This window comes from Lytechinus pictus, chromosome 11 (assembly GCF_037042905.1).
Source record: "Lytechinus pictus isolate F3 Inbred chromosome 11, Lp3.0, whole genome shotgun sequence".
Lineage (NCBI taxonomy): Eukaryota > Metazoa > Echinodermata > Echinoidea > Temnopleuroida > Toxopneustidae > Lytechinus > Lytechinus pictus.
The window spans coordinates 14,452,233-14,468,658 of NC_087255.1; the positions used below are offsets into that span (position 1 = coordinate 14,452,233).

At 35.6% G+C, this 16,426-nt stretch overlaps 1 long non-coding RNA gene across 1 annotated transcript; it reads right to left on the bottom strand.

Moving 5' to 3' along the window:
- Positions 1-1,568: 1,568 nt before the first annotated feature.
- Positions 1,569-5,453, bottom strand: LOC135155940 (uncharacterized). Its single transcript, XR_010295082.1, has 3 exons — positions 5,412-5,453; positions 2,199-2,282; positions 1,569-1,650 (listed from the first exon to the last, which is right to left on the bottom strand). It is a non-coding gene; the product is annotated as an uncharacterized LOC135155940 (long non-coding RNA).
- Positions 5,454-16,426: the final 10,973 nt, after the last annotated feature.

Consider the following 16,426-nt stretch of genomic DNA (forward strand, 5'->3'; position numbering starts at 1 on the left):
AGATGTATACATCTCTATGGGACGATCACGAGCGAAAACAGCTTGAGCAATTATATTAAGGTGCAGCCAATCAGCGACCTTCTTATGTCCCCTTCGAGACAGAGGAGACGAAATGATTTTATGTCAAAAAGACTCAAAACACAAAATCATTTCGTCGACGAAATTTGTTTGTCTTTTGACACAAAATCATTTCGTCGACGAAATTTTTTTGTGTTATGACACAAAATCATTTCGTCGACGAAATTTTTTTGTGTTTTGACACAAAATCATTTCGTTGACGGAATTTTTTTGTGGTTTTGACACAAAATGATTTCGTCGACGGAATAGATTTTCGCATCGCAACGAAATAAATTTTGTGGACGCAATTACACTTAGTCTCGACGAAAATTGATTATGTGTGACAAAAAATAATTTCGTATACGAAATAAAACTGCGTCATGACGAAATGATTTTTATATGAACAAAAACACATTTTGTGTACGGAATGGCGTGAATTGGACGGAATTTACCATCGGACATTTGGTGCGCCATTTCGTTTGATAAAAATTCATTTCGTATGGCACGCCAAATAAACTTTGTGGACGCAATTACATTTCGTCTAGACGAAATTGATTTCGTGCATTTCGTCGAGACGAAATTGATTTTGTGTGACAAAAAATAAATTTTGTGTACGAAATAAAAAAGCGTCATGACGAAATGATTTTCGTCTGAATAAAAACACATTTTGTGTACGGAATGCCGTGATTTGGACGGAAAACACTGGCGGACACTTGGCGCCCCATAAAGAATGTGCGTGCCAAATTTCGGCGCGATCGCGCAAACGGCGGCCGAGATCAGAAGGGAGGGGGGGGGGGCATCATTCCCCCCCCCCAGTCCTCAATACACCTCAAATAGCCCAGTCCTTTTAGGCTCGATACTGCATCGATTTAATTCAAAGGACAAGTCCACCCCAACAAAAAGATGATTTGAATATAAAGAGAAAAAATCAAACAAGAATAACACTGACATTTTCATCAAAATCGGATCTGAAATAAGAAAGTTATGACATTTTAAAGTTTTGCTAAATTTCACCAAACAGTTATATGCACATCCTGGTCAGTATGCAAATGAGGGACCGATGACATCACCCACTCACTATTTCTTTTGTATTTTAATATATGAAATGTGAAATATTTGAATTTTCTCCTCAATGTCTTGTGAGCAAAGTTTCATTCCTCCCTTAACATGTAGGATTTGACTGTTTTAACATTTTGTGGTTCAAACAAGATGGTCCTAATTTTCATATCCATAAAAAAATGAAATATTGTATAATTCAAACAATTAAAAACAAAAGAAATAGTGAGTGAGTGACATCATCAACTCTCTCATTTGCATATCACTGAGGTGAGCATAGAACTGTTTTGGGAAAAATAAGCGACACTTTAAAATGCCATAACTTTCTTGTTTTACATCCAATTTTTATGAGGTATTCAGCATTATGCTAGTTTGATTTTCCTCTGTTTATTCTTATCAACATTTTTCTGGGGTAGACTTGACCTTTAACAATAAAAATATATGTAATCTTACCAGTCAATGTAGTAGGAGCCGCAGTGGTACTTGCGTCAGTAGGCGTTCCTTCCGAGGGATGCTCCAGGCTGAAAGTATCTATATCTAAATAAATAGAGTAAAATTCTCGGAGCAAAAGGCTGTTTTGCTAAATTTCACCAAACAGTTATATGCACATCCTGGTCAGTATGCAAATGAGGGGACCGATTACATCACCCACTCACTATTTCTTTTGTATTTTATTATATGAAATATGAAATATTTGAATTTTCTCCTCAATGTCATGTGAGCAAAATCTCATTCCTCCCTCAACATGTAGGATTTGATTGTTTTAACATTTTGTGGTTCAAACAAGATGGTCCTAATGGTCATATCCATAAAAAATGAAATATTGTATCATTCAAACAATAAAAAACAAAAGAAATTGTGAGTGAGTGACATCATCAACTCTCTCATTTGCATATCAATGAGGTGAGCATAGAACTGTTTGGGAAAAATAAGCGACACTTTAAAATGCCATAACTTTCTTATTTTACATCCAATTTCTATTAGGTTTTCAGCATTATGCTAGTTTGATTTTTCTCTGTTTATTCTTATCAACATTTTTCTGGGGTAGACTTGACCTTTAACAATAAAAATATATGTAATCTTACCAGTCAATGTAGTAGGAGCCGCAGTGGTACTTGCATCAGTAGGCGCTCCTTCAGAGGGATGCTCCAGGCTGAAAGTATCTATAACTAAATAAATAGAGTAAAATTGTCAAAGCAAAAGGCTGACAAATTTCATCAAAATAGAATAACAAATAACGAAGTTATTGAATTTCAAAGCTTAGCAATATTTTGTGAAAATAGTTATACGCACGCCATCATGAATATTCGTTAGGTGGGCTTTCCTTTTTCTTATGTTTCTACATAAAACAATATTTTATTCATTCTTCATACGTGTTGAATAATGTGTCTGCATTATAATAAAATAAGTTGCAGCAATGAAGGGGGATGAACTGTGTGTGGTCTCTCATTGACTGTGAGTTATGAATACATAGTCTTAAATTATACGTTTTAAGATATCTACTAATACTACAGAGAATGAATTGACCTATAATTGTATTTGTATAGAGAAACTAAAACATTTTGAGAGGAAAAGTAATTGTAACACAATTATTGCGGTATAAATGTATTGAGTAGTTAATTAGCATGTTATCATTCAAATGGGTCTATATTACTAGACTACACTAGCATTATGGGTCAGGAAACTGGTCAGGTATGAGAAGTTGAGGACTCGGGATGGCGCTATTGGTTTGTATCTGCTTTAAATAAGTTGTCGATTAATCCAATTTTTTCAGTTCTTCGTAGAAAAACGGTGAATAAACCTAATTTTATGTAATAAATGTCAAAAGTGAGGATGTGATAGCTCATATCATAAAGTTTCCAAAAATGCATAGTTTCCAATTTCTCCAAAAATATCCGGTGAAAGTTAAAATTTGAACATAATGAACCGGATAACAAAGCTACGTCCTTGCAGTTCTCGCAACGTCAACGATTATTGGCCAATGGCTACGTTGCTGAAAGTATAAAAACGCCTCTAAGAAATTACCTACTTTATCCTCAAGTCGAATAAATATCTTTGGACAATTGGACATAGTAAATATTTCTCTTTCTTTTTAATCATTTATATTTTATAAAATATTTTGATAAATAAGTGAATTTCAGGCCTGAAATGTGCATCAAATATGAATTTTCTTCCTCTGTTTTCTTTTTCAAATTGTGCAAAACTTTTTAATTTTGTGCCTCAAAGATATCTACATCACCACAAAGCCAAATTTTTGTACTTCCTCCCTATGTCACTCTTAATATGCGGCACCGTCGGGTCAAGATCACACTTTTCCCACCAAGGTACAATACAAGATTTATAAAAGTTTTGGAGTAGTATGAAATCTAGAGTTCTGATTGGCTGGATAAGGCTTCAAAACAACAAGAGCGGGTAATTTGATGAGATTACCACATGGGGAGTGTGACCTTGCCGTGAAACCAGCACTCGAACCGTTGAGTATGTGGTCTCTCTGACCAATCAGAGTGCAGTATTCTTGTTTGCAAGCTATGTACTTGGTTAGTGAAAAGTGTGATCTTGACCTGTTTAAACCACTGTTTGTTTTGAAACCTATACCATTTTAAAGCATAGTAGATATTTAAATGATCATGATATAAAAATCATTTTGGCTCAAACAAAAATAAAATGTTAGAACCGCAACTTTCATCGGGTGAAAATAATTAATTTGTAGTATATTTTAGATGAAAAAAATCACTTTTATTACAAAATCTTTAAATTAATTCAAACACATGACCTAAAAGAATGATTATTCTTCTTTACAATGATACCAAAATCATGAAATTTGATGTATATTTAGAGCAGCAATGGCCAAATTCAAAGCGGTGCTTTGGTCCGCATCAAGCTCATCAAATATGCAAAACCTCTCTAGTCATGAATATTGGATGAAAGAAGCCACTTCTGGGGGACCTGCCTACTGACTGATGTCAATAACAGTTCTCGCTACGCTCTCAGTACGCTGTAGCAGTTCCCACTACGTCAATGCCTTTTTTCTTTGAGGCAGCGATAAGTGCATGGACGTGGCGTTGGTGTACACCAACGCTACGTCCATGCAGTTCTCGCTACGTCAAAGAAAAATGGCCATGACGCATTGGGAACTGCTGCAGCGTACTGAGAGCGTAGCGAGAACTGTTATTGACGTGGCATAGTCTGCATGATCTCCGGAGACAAATTTTCCGCTACGTGGACTTTGAACATGTCCAAAGTCCGCGTAGCGGAAGCGCCGTCTGAACCGAGCGTAGTAATGACGCAGTAAAGACATACCAACAGCTTTGGTGTACACCAACGCCACGTCCATGCACTTATCGCTGCCTCAAAGAAAAAAGGCCATGACGCAGTGGGAACTGCTGCAGCGTACTGAGAGCGTAGCGAGAACTGTTATTGACGTGGCATAGTCTGCATGATCTCCGGAGACAAATTTTCCGCTACGTGGACTTTGAACATGTCCAAAGTCCGCGTAGCGGAAGCGCCGTCTGACCCGAGCGTAGTAATGACGCAGTAAAGACATACCAACAGCTTCATATAGACGAAGCGGACACCGGAAGAACGTGGCAATAACTCTGTCCATGTCTACTGTACTGACACTACGCGGCCACCACGTAAACTCGGTTGGCTCTACGTCCAAATAGACGAAGGTACAGAAAGTCGCGCAATCTGCTGGATGTAGTCGGAACGTAGCGGGAACCGTTTCGACGCAGCATGGGCCGGCTCTGCGCGCAGAATGAACTTAGTGTGCACACCACACACGCAGCATAAATGTCACAATAACGTGATGCGGACGTAGCACCCACGTGACAATTTCACATCTTTCGAGAAATTAAAACAAAGTTGGCGCCACGTCCTAGGGTTTTTTCTGAACTTCAAGAATGTAGCGGGAACTTCGTCTGGTGTAAAGGGGGTATTCAGTTGGCGCTACGTCCAAACAGACGACGGTACAACAAGTTGCGTAGGCCTAATCTGCGGGATGTAGTCAGAACGTAAAGGGAACCGTTTCGACGCCAAATGGACGTAGCACGCACGTGAAAATTTCATTATCTATCGAGAAAATTAAACGAGGTTGGCGCCACGTCTTTGCTTTTCTTTTGATTTTCAACAACGTAGCGGGAACTTCATCTGGTGTAAATGGGGCTTCATGAACAAGCCCGGATCTCTCATAACCACAAAATAAACTTGCGAATTAATGACATTCCATGCAGAGATTGTATACCACATTTATCGTACATACATTCTCGTTAGGTAAAAAAAAAAGGAAAGAAAAATACCAATGTTAGTATACACCTGAACCGTCGTTGTATCCGTTGTCTCTGAAATGAAAAAAAGAAAAGAAAACAGGAATGTGTAATTGAGAAATGCCATTTTTACATAGCATAATTATGTGATAGTAACGAACGTTTATGATCTATTTATTTATTAATTTATTTGTTCATTTATTCATTCACAAATATTTAAACAAGTTCACAAGATCAGATATAAAATTATTGTTTTTCATCTTGGTCATGGGCCGTATTCTGAAAATGTACACAATACAGCTTTAGGGAGGTAGATTCATAGGCGATATAATCATTATTCCAATATTTTTTTTTGGCTACTTTGTTTTCAGTTTCATTTATGAGATGTATCCATGTTCAATTACTTTCCATGATAACGCCAAGAAAATAAGTATTTTTAACTCTGGAAAAAATTGGTTTTCAAGCGTATTCTCTACATTATTAATAGACTAGAGCTACATGTATTTTGGAAAAAGAGGCCTAGATAAAATTCGAAAGGCATTTTGGGGTAAAAGATGGGAACCGGAATATTCAACATGATTCAAATGTGCTGAATCTGTAGAGACCGGTACCAAAGCTGATTTCTAATGTTTTGACCACCTAATTTGCATAAACAAAATGGCTGCCAAATTGTCCATTCAGAATCTTATTTCTGATAATGATGATAATAATAATAACGACAATGATTACTCATGGCAAAACAAGTTAGTACATCAAATAAGTCACTACAATCATCTTCAGTCATTAGAAAAAAGCAGGACCTGTCAAGGTTTGTAGGGAGCATAGTTTTTACGGGGGCAGTAGGAAGTGAGCACCTTCCGCAGTGACAGACTGTTTATGCTTTCAAACACCTTGCTGACATCCATAAAGTCCATTGTAATGGGAATCTGACTTCCCCAGAAATTTTCGCGCATAGGACGCAGTGTGGGCATTTGCTCTGCATTGACTGGGCCGGAAACCTTCTTATTCTTGCCCATGTTTTTATCACGTCCAAAGCAAATAATATCCCGTAATTAGTAACCATCTGGAATAAAATTATTGGAAATGGTTTTTCAACTGATTTGAGTAGGTATGGGTGTCCAGGCCTGTGGGTGTCAACATTTAGGAGGAATACGGGTTGGGGAAAGTGGATTTCAAGGTCAAAGGTCAATGACCTTTTAAAATATGTATGTAACAGTATCTCCTAGATAAAATATTACAGGTTGGTGATCATGGGGTCAAAATGCACTGATTCTAACAAGAAGATCAAATAAAATAAAACTAAGTACCTAGAATGCTCATTCACCCATAACATTCAAGCATAAATCCTTTCAAAGGTCAATCCATACGGTATAATGGAATCACTGAGATGAAAAGGCGCAGGTTGGTGATCTTGGTGTAAAAATGCAGAGATTTTTATACAGTAAGATGAATTGAAATTAAGCACCAAGAATGCACATTCACCGTCCACAAATTCACGGTCAAAGCCTTTCAAAGGTCAATGACCATTTTTTTTTTTACATTAGGCCTATATACATAGTGTGTAATAGTATCTCTGAAATGAAACGGCACAGGTCGGTGGTCGTTGTGTCAAAATGCACAGATTCTTACAGGCAGATAAAATAAGAAACAATTAATCACCTAGAATGCATATTAATCCATAACGTTTAAGGTCAAAGGTCAATTACCTTTATCTGGATATGTCGTATAATTGTATCTCTGATATATAAAACGCTGCATGTTGGTGATCTTGGTGTCAAAAAGCAATTTTTGCAAGAAGATAAAAAGGCACAGAATAATCATAAAGAATAATCATTCACCTTTGAAATCCAAAGCCAAAGGTCAAAAGTTAATAACTATCTATATACATCCATGCATGGTTCCCCCCCCCCCAAAAAAAAAAAAAAAAAAAAAAATGGTTATTTGTAATGAAAACCTGGATGTTTAATAATTTCACTCTGAAATAAGGATGGATAAAGGATAAAGGCCACGTAAAATGTATTTAGGGGTTATTAACTATTTCAATAACGTAAAGGGCATTTAGGTTAATAGGTCGATAGATTGTGGCATGTACTAGTGATTCTGATGTTAAAACGACTGGCCTGCGTAAATCCTTGATCAATGATGCCATCAAAATGCAAATTCAAGGTGAAATTGAGATCAAATAACACTTCTTGATATATATTGTAATGCATTGCCAAAAGTGAAAAAAAAACATGTATATAATTCTAAATGGTGAAGTTGTCTAAAGTAGTAGCATTTTGATGATGAATTTTATAAATCTATATCAATGTACTCATTTATTTTTCTTTGTAGCAATAGGTCACTAACCTCAAATGCTACAATATATACTGTAAACTACAACTTAATCTGTAAATGGATAGGCCCTAACTCTCATGTCACAGCAAGCATCATCCGAGAACATTTTCAAACAGCCAGGGACAATGATGAATAATTAAAATGAGGCAATCATGAAAGCTGCAGCTTTTGTCATAGTTAATAAAGTTAAGTGTCTCAACTTCAGCAAAGACTGATTGAACTCTTGAAAGCCTTCTGACATTTTCAGGTAAGGTTACTTGATCTGGCCCATTCCATGGAAGCAAGGATCTATTTCATCAATAATATCTTGCTCAGCTTGATTCTCAAAGAACTGGAAGTGGTGCTGTAGGAGTTTTGTTAGTTAGGTCAATGGATGTTTACTTTTAAGCTATTATCCCCTTTTGAATTTCATTATTATGTGCCTATTAAATTTGTGCATGATAACAGTCAGTTGTTCGGAACCAAATATATGATCATTGTACAAACTGATAGCTAGTAGAAAAAGCATAATGGTTGATCTAAGGCAAAGAACAGATATGAAGTTTTGTCCTGCTGCATTAGCCATGTTAGCATCTCAAGACATTCCGGCAGCTTGTAATGAGAGTTAATGAAAAAGAATAATAATAAGGGAATTCATCTTTACTGAAGTTGAGTTGAGATACGTAATGCCGGACACCTAATGCCATTTACTATGACAGAAACGGCAGCTCTAATGATGGCCTTATTTCATCTTCATCATCATCCCTCTGCTGTTTGGAAATGCTTTTAGATGATGCTAGCTGTGACATGAAAGTTGGACCTATCCTATCCATTTTCAGAAGATTAAGCTAATTATAGTGTATAGCATTTATCATAACACTGAGTAAAGTGTCCTAACGCTGGAGAAAAAAAGACACGACTACCAAAGGTATTATGATGCATTAAATGTTGCTACTTAAAGGGATAGTCCGGGCTGAAAATATTTATAACTAAATAAATACAGTAAAGTTCAAAAAGCAAAATGCTGAAAAATTCATCAAAATCGGATAACATATAACGAAGTTATTGAATTCTAAAATGTATCAATATTTTGTTAAAACAGTTATATGCACATCGTCATAAATATTCATTAGGTGGGCTGATGATGTCACATCTCCACTTTCCCTTTTCTTATGTTATTACATGAAATCATAATTGATTCATATTTTCATACATGTGCAAATGATGTGTCTCCATTAATGGTGAAATAAGTTGCGGCAATAAATAACTAATGGACTTAATCAGTTGTCAATCCAATTGTTTTAGTTTTTGGTAGAAAAAAATTGAATAAACCTAATTTCATATAATAATATACAAAAAAACAAGTGGGGATATGACATCATCAGCCCACGTAATGAATATTCATGAAGACATGCCTAGAACTGTTTCACCCGAATAATTCAAATCTTTAAAAATCAATAACTTCGTTATTTTTTTCTGATTTTGATCAAATTTTCAGCGTTTTGCTTTGTGAAGTTTATTCTATTTATTGAGATACAAATATCTCCAGCCTGGACCATCCCTTTAAGATAAAATCGTTTCAAATGTTATACCGGATTTTATTCATTTCTTATTGCAGCGCAATATACAGTGCGTCCAAGAAAACACGAAACCGAGATTTATCGATGATTTTTCATAATTTAATCACAAATACAAAAGACAAGTGACCTACCATTGTAAAGCTTGGATTCCCTTTTTATCTGAAATTACTTAACTTATTTTTCATTCACGCATGAGTGAGCAAACACAATGTGAAGAGGGGATACCAAAAAGTCACTTTGCGGGCTGTATCAGGTTTAAAAAAGAAAAAACACATTTTTAAAATGTTCGATATCTGCTCTTTAATTTGATACCTAAACTACAGAAAATGGCCAAGAAATAACAAAGTTCTGGTTATTTGAAATAAAGCTTGAATTTCAATAATTTCATGAAATGAAGAGGTTTTACAGGCTAGCGTTCCGAGTCACTCGACACTCCGTTTTGTTGACGATCAGCCACGCGTTAAGTCTTTTGTTAACCGTGCGATAGGTTCTATGGGAAACCGGTGAAAACACATGTATTTTAATAATGAAATTATGGAAATACAAGAATTGTTTCGAGGGAACAGAACTTTTTTACCTCTCGACCATTTTCTGCGATTAAGGTATCAAATAAAAGAGCAGATATTGAACTTTTTAGGCATGTGATTTTCTTTTTGAAATTCAGATACCCCCGTCAAATGAGTTTTTTATATCCTTTCTTCAAATTGTTTTTGCTCACTCATGCGTGAATGAGGAATAATCTAAGTAATTTTAGATGAAAGAGGAGGTTCTAAGCTTTATTATCTATTGTATTTGTACTTAAGTTATGATAAATCATCGATAAATCTCGGTTTCGTTTTTTGTGGGACGCACTGTATAAAGAAATGTTATTTGATCTAAATGTCACCATGATCTTGTATTTTGACGGCATATGATTGATCAATGATTCAACTTTTAATTTTTTGCTTAATTTCCCTGCAGTTCAGTTGTTTTTCCAACAGAATCATGATACTTCCATGCCACAATCAAGTTATCAACCTTTTTTTTTACTTGATTTCCACTGATGTTTTGGAAAGAATTATTTGACCTCTGACCCCTACATACATTTTTCATGACCATCAATATTTCAGAGTGAAATTACGAAACCTCCATGCTTTCATTACAAATTAGCCATCTTTCTTTACATCATTCACAGATAAAATATGAACATAAAGGATAAATTTCAGGCTATATTTATGTCATACATGTATATACAGTGCGTATCAAAAAAAAGTTTACACTTACAAAAAATCCTGTAACATTACATTAGTAATATCCTGGTGATTTTTCCACATTTTAACATTGCTGCAGATCCATTTAAGCAAATGACGATATAACTGTCGAAAAATATTTCCGCTTGAGTGAGCACCACTTACTTTTGAAAAGTTAGTGAAAAATGATTTGCGCAGAACTTTGAAATAGTTATGCGAATAAAAGTAGACCTTAATCATGAAGAACACTTGGAATTTAGCTAGTAAAATTGATTTGAAGACATCTTTTACCGTTTTTAACTTGTTTCCTTGCCCAAAACACTTCGGAGAGTGCATTGCGCCATCCCGCTTCTCCACACACCAAGGCCATCGTGACGATATTTGCTTTACACTGAGCTATGATTTACATAAAATGGCTTAGACTTGATTTTCATTTTGTTAATCATTGTCAAGCTTGGGAAAAGTGTTGAGAAACAAGTATTAAATGAAAAATGAAATGTAAAACCACTTTAAATGATAAAATCTTAGTGAAAAATGCTGGAGATGTCTGATATAAACTTTTGTTCAGATTCAGTTATGTCCTCAGATCCTGCAGGCACAAAAAAGGGTAAAGGTTGTGCTTACTAAGTGTTGACATTTTCAGTTTGGGAGGCAAAATTGTTACAAAATGCTTGAATGTATTCGTTTTATTTCAACTGACTAAAAGTGCAAGGGAAATGTATGAGAAATGTTTCGCAGGGTAAGTTTGATTTCGCCCGTTCCCCTTGACACTGCGTGAAACGATAATTTCTGCGCAAATAGATTTCTGCGAGCTTTACAAAAATGGACAGTGCTCACTCAAGTGTAACATTCTGTCAAAACTTTTACATTCATTGGATAGATGAGACCCTAACCCAAGAATATAGTTAAAAGAATTACCCACATGTTGTATATTTTTTAATTCCAGGGCTTTTTCAAAGTGTAAACTTTTTTTGATACGCACTGTATAATTACACATACACATAAATATATATACATTTATTTTTGCCTGTGACCTTGGATTTAAAGTGCAAAAAGTTTATCCTTTATGCTTATTTTTGTGTTGTATAATCTTCTTGTACAAATCTGTGCGTTTTGGCACCACGATAACCGACTTGCGGTGTTTTATCTCAGAGATACCATTATAGGGTATTTAATGTAAAAAATGGTCATTGACCTTTGATCTTGAATTTTATGGGTGAATGTGCATTCTATGTACTTGATTTTGTAAGATTTGATCATCTTGTAAGAATCTGTGCGTTTAGACCCCAAGATCACCAACCTGCGCCTTTTCATTTAAGAGATAACATGATACAGTATGGTATATTAATGTAGAAAAAGGTCATTGAACTTTGAAAGGCTTTGACCTTGAATTTTATGTTTGAATGTGCATTCTAGGTAATTAATTCTATTTCATTTTATCTTCTTGTAAAAATCTCTGCATTTTGACACCATGATCACCAACTTGCACCTTTTTATCTCATACATGTAGATACCATATGAAAAGGTCTTTGACCTTTGACTTTAAAAAAAATAATCCCACCCCGTATTCCACCTAACTTTTTGGGGGTTAAATGTTGACACCCATAACTTCTTAAATCAGTTGACAAGTCATTTCCAATAATTTTATTCCAGATTGGCTATTTTAGGATCTAATTTAGGGATACTATAATCTGTTTTTAGCTCCATGTTTTTATCATTTCCTAACCTATATTCATTATCGTTTGACAAAAGATTTTCCAAGGAATGGATAGAAGCCATAGTCTTCTGCTATCGCTTTGATGATTTATTTGGAGGAATACATCGTCACCAAATAAATAAATAAAATGAACAAACAAATAGATAAATAAATCGGTAATGACCAACAAAATAAGCTATTGATCCGGTAAAACAGGACCCTCGCATTTATTACAAATTGTTGTTTGGTTAACTGCGATGATTGCAGTTGTGATGGAGCTAAATCAAATATATAATTTTGTTACAAGGATTTTAACAACGTATTGATAATAATATCTGATTGATAAATTACACAGCAAAAATCACGCGTTTGATTGATACTTAGTACTATCTGTTATCTAATTATAAAGGATATACATATATAACACTACCGAATCTATCTAATTTAAGAAATTTTATTTCCGCATAATTACAAGCTTATCAATTCCTAAACTCCTCTTTTATTACGGGTTCATTTAGTTTGATCATTGTAATGATTATAGGATCATCATCCGGATGCTTTTATTTATTGGACATGCGTATTGCACCTTGCAAGCATATAACTTTATATATTATGAGGGTGTGGGTTTGGGTGCATGTGTGTGTGTTAGTTCCAGAGTACAATTTACATTTGTAAGTTTGTGGTAACCCAAACAAAGTTTATCAAATAATTTGATCATCGAAGCTTAAGATTTGTCTGCCATTAGTCTTTAAAAATCTCGTAACAAAATGTACAAAACAAATGATAGAAAATACCAAGAAGTACATAGAAAAATTCAAAGAACAATAAAATACATCAAAATTGACTTTGATATTACATTTAAGAGCCGTACAGTTATTCATAATGATACAAGTGTTATTCGTACCAACAATAATAAACGTTGAGCTGAAATTATGAAATTAAAGCATAATATTCCAATATGCATCAATTTGCATAATTAATTAACCACACACAGAAATAACCATCATTATTTTCCCGAATGATATACGTTATGTATGCAAAATTTTACAGTATCCATGTCTCTCAAAGCGAATATTATAAAAGGATATTGTAGAAATAGGATTCTAAATAGTCAATTTGGCAGCCATTTGTTTACAAATTAGGTGGTCAAAACATAAGTAATTGGCTTGATCTAATCAGATTCAGCTAATTAAAATTGTGTGAAATAAAACAACTTTTACCCAAAAATGCTTCTAGAACTCATTATTTTTCCATATGGATCTTGTCTATATACTGACCTGAGAAGGAACCATTCAAGCGCTGTTCAACACGTAAAAAAAATTAAGATTACATAGATCTCACTAAATGAATGATGCGAGCGCGAAGCGTAAGCTGTTTTTTTTTCTTCTTTTTTTGCGATTCAGATCTCCGATCGGGCCATTCTAATCACTGTCGAAGCGCGGGTTGACTTTTTAGGGCCAGTTTGAACTAAAACTAGGATATCTAATCACTGTCGCTATATATGATGCAGTTGGATCATTCCTGCGTGGCCCGATATTTTATCATTTTCCGACAGGCGTCAGTCCAACAGCCACTGCTTTTCCTTTTCTTTGTCTCTTTCCTTAATTCTTTATATTATTTATGTTTTTCTTTCTTTCTTTCTTTTCACCCCTTTCCCCTTTTCTTCATCGTTTTCCCGACGGGAGCGCAGATTTATCGAAGATATCCCGGGTATTTGGGATGTCGCATCCCCCCCCCCCTTAGCGACGGCCCTGTTTACTACCTCCTCTCCTCTTACCACCTCTCTCTCTCTCTCTTACGTTATATATTCCTCGCTACCCCTCTCCTCTTAGCATCCAAAACAACTTCATTAATAAGTGATATGAATGTTTACTTATTCATAAAGCATTGCCACCTGCGTGATTTTCTTTTATCCACAGCTGATTACAGACTCAAATAATAATCAAGTTAAACATGTGAATATAATTATGTTTGTAGATTTTATAATTGTATTTGCCCTTTCTTCAAAATGACATTTTTCAACAAATTTTGAATAATGAAATGTAACCCACAGCCCTGTTACAACCGATAATGTCGCACCAACGCATAATGTCACAGTCAACGCATAATGTCGTAGCTTTTCTACTTACGCATAACGTCGCAAGTCTTAACGCACAATGTCGCAGCGGTATTCGCTTCCGGATTCGAGTTAAATATAAGACATAAAATATGTTTTCACCGATTAATTTGTGCAAGCTCTGTCATCTGAACGTTCTTAAGAGCGTGTTTTTTTTTTTTTGGGGGGGGGGCAGGTGCAGACGCAGGGGAGGGGGTCAGTATCGAATTCATTGTCAGAAGAAGGGAGTGGACTGAAACGCAAGTATACGCATATCACCATTGATCTGTGCATATCGCTATACATGCAATTCAACTTATTTTGCAGGAGAGCAAAGTTATCTAGCGGAAAATTAAAGTTGCATTTCATTGTTGCTCATGGCATTTTAATAAAGAATCATATTTCGTATCGTTACTCGGATGTGCCATCAATATATTAAAAATTTAGCGCGCGATTCGCGCTCGCAAATCTTATACTGCCAAAAACTGCTCAGAATGTCCATTGCTTTGGTCTAAATGTATCAAATATCCAAAAAGTTGAGCTTGCGCTTCGCGCTGTCATTATCTATATATACAATGTGAGATAGCCTATCTTGTTTGTAAGAATAAAACAAATAAAATGCATTTGAAACTTCAGTCTTTAGTTGGGACTGCTCCTTCAGCAAAAATTGGCTGAATGTACTGTATTAGAAACAAGTATACATGCGTGCTCTGACCCTGGACTCCAGCATGGACCCAAAATTTAGATCCAGCGCCCTAGTCGCGCTTCACACTTCATTTTGTGAAACATGCAAAATAAATTTTAGTCCCCCCCTCTACCCCTTTTCCTTTGCCTACCACCAGTTTTAAAATCCTGATGCCGCGGAAGCTCTCGTTATTTAAAAGAGAAACGAAAGCAGGTTGTCAATGCATGTAAAATATTGTAATGCCCGGTTATTTATTTTATATTTTAATTAACTACAGTACATACACATACTTTTTTCTCTGTGAGGGGAGGGGGTGTGATCATGTGAAAAACGAATCTTATATGATATTTAATGATTTCGTGCACATTTTAGTGAAGTTTGTGAAACTTTTCAGTGAGAAAGGAAGTTTTCACTTTTTCCGGGGGGGGGGGGGCATTAGTTCTACCCCCTCCCGCTACGTACCAACATATTATTAATTTATCACGTTCTCCCCTCTCCCCCACGGGAGATTTGTATAGGACATATCGCTTTAAGATTATTTCCATACGGTCCATTCCGAGTTACAATACGATAAATAATTTCTTTCTTAAAATGTCATGAACGATAAACGATAAAAAATTAGATTCTTAAAAAGTGACCACTCTTAATCAGAATGAATTCAATACTGCCCCCCCTGCATTTGCGCATGTCCCACCAAACACACTTTCAAAAACTTTCAGATGACAGAGCTTGAATGAATTACTGAGTAAAAACATATCTTATCTGCAACTCGATTCCTGAATGAAATACCGCTGCGACATTATGCATTAAGCCTTGCGACGTTATGCGTTAGTAATTTAAGCTACGACATTACGCGTTGACTGTGACATTTTGCCAAAATCATCCAACGCATAATGTCGCAGTCAACGCATAATGCCGCAATTGCGACATTATGCGTCGCTGCGACATTTGGGACCTTTCGCAATCCTCACGGACGCTAATATTAGGGTCCCCTAACACAAAAGTTAACGCTTAATCATACACTTGATTTTTAAGATTGAATGTGCATTATAGTCAATAGAATCAAACGTAGAAAACTGCTCTACAATCAATGCTGAACTTTGTGTTACAGGGGGGTTACAGGCCCTACAGATCTGCTTTTCGTGTGCAAAATCCTTTTCTGCGACACTCGCACCATACATAGCATGTATATTACGACTGATGGTTTGAGATATTCGAAATGAAGACCTAATATAGATTATGACATGGATAAGAAAGTGGTTTTTCAAACAAATCGAGTACATATTGAGTGAGGAAAAACTTACTGAATGAAGGCTTAGATATAGATCATTACAGTCCATCGAATCGATATTACATTTAATGTGGATTATTGGTGTATCACTGGCAATTGATTTCATGGGTCAGATCAACCTCTCCAGCCGAACATTTCGCGTGAGTTGATATGTGC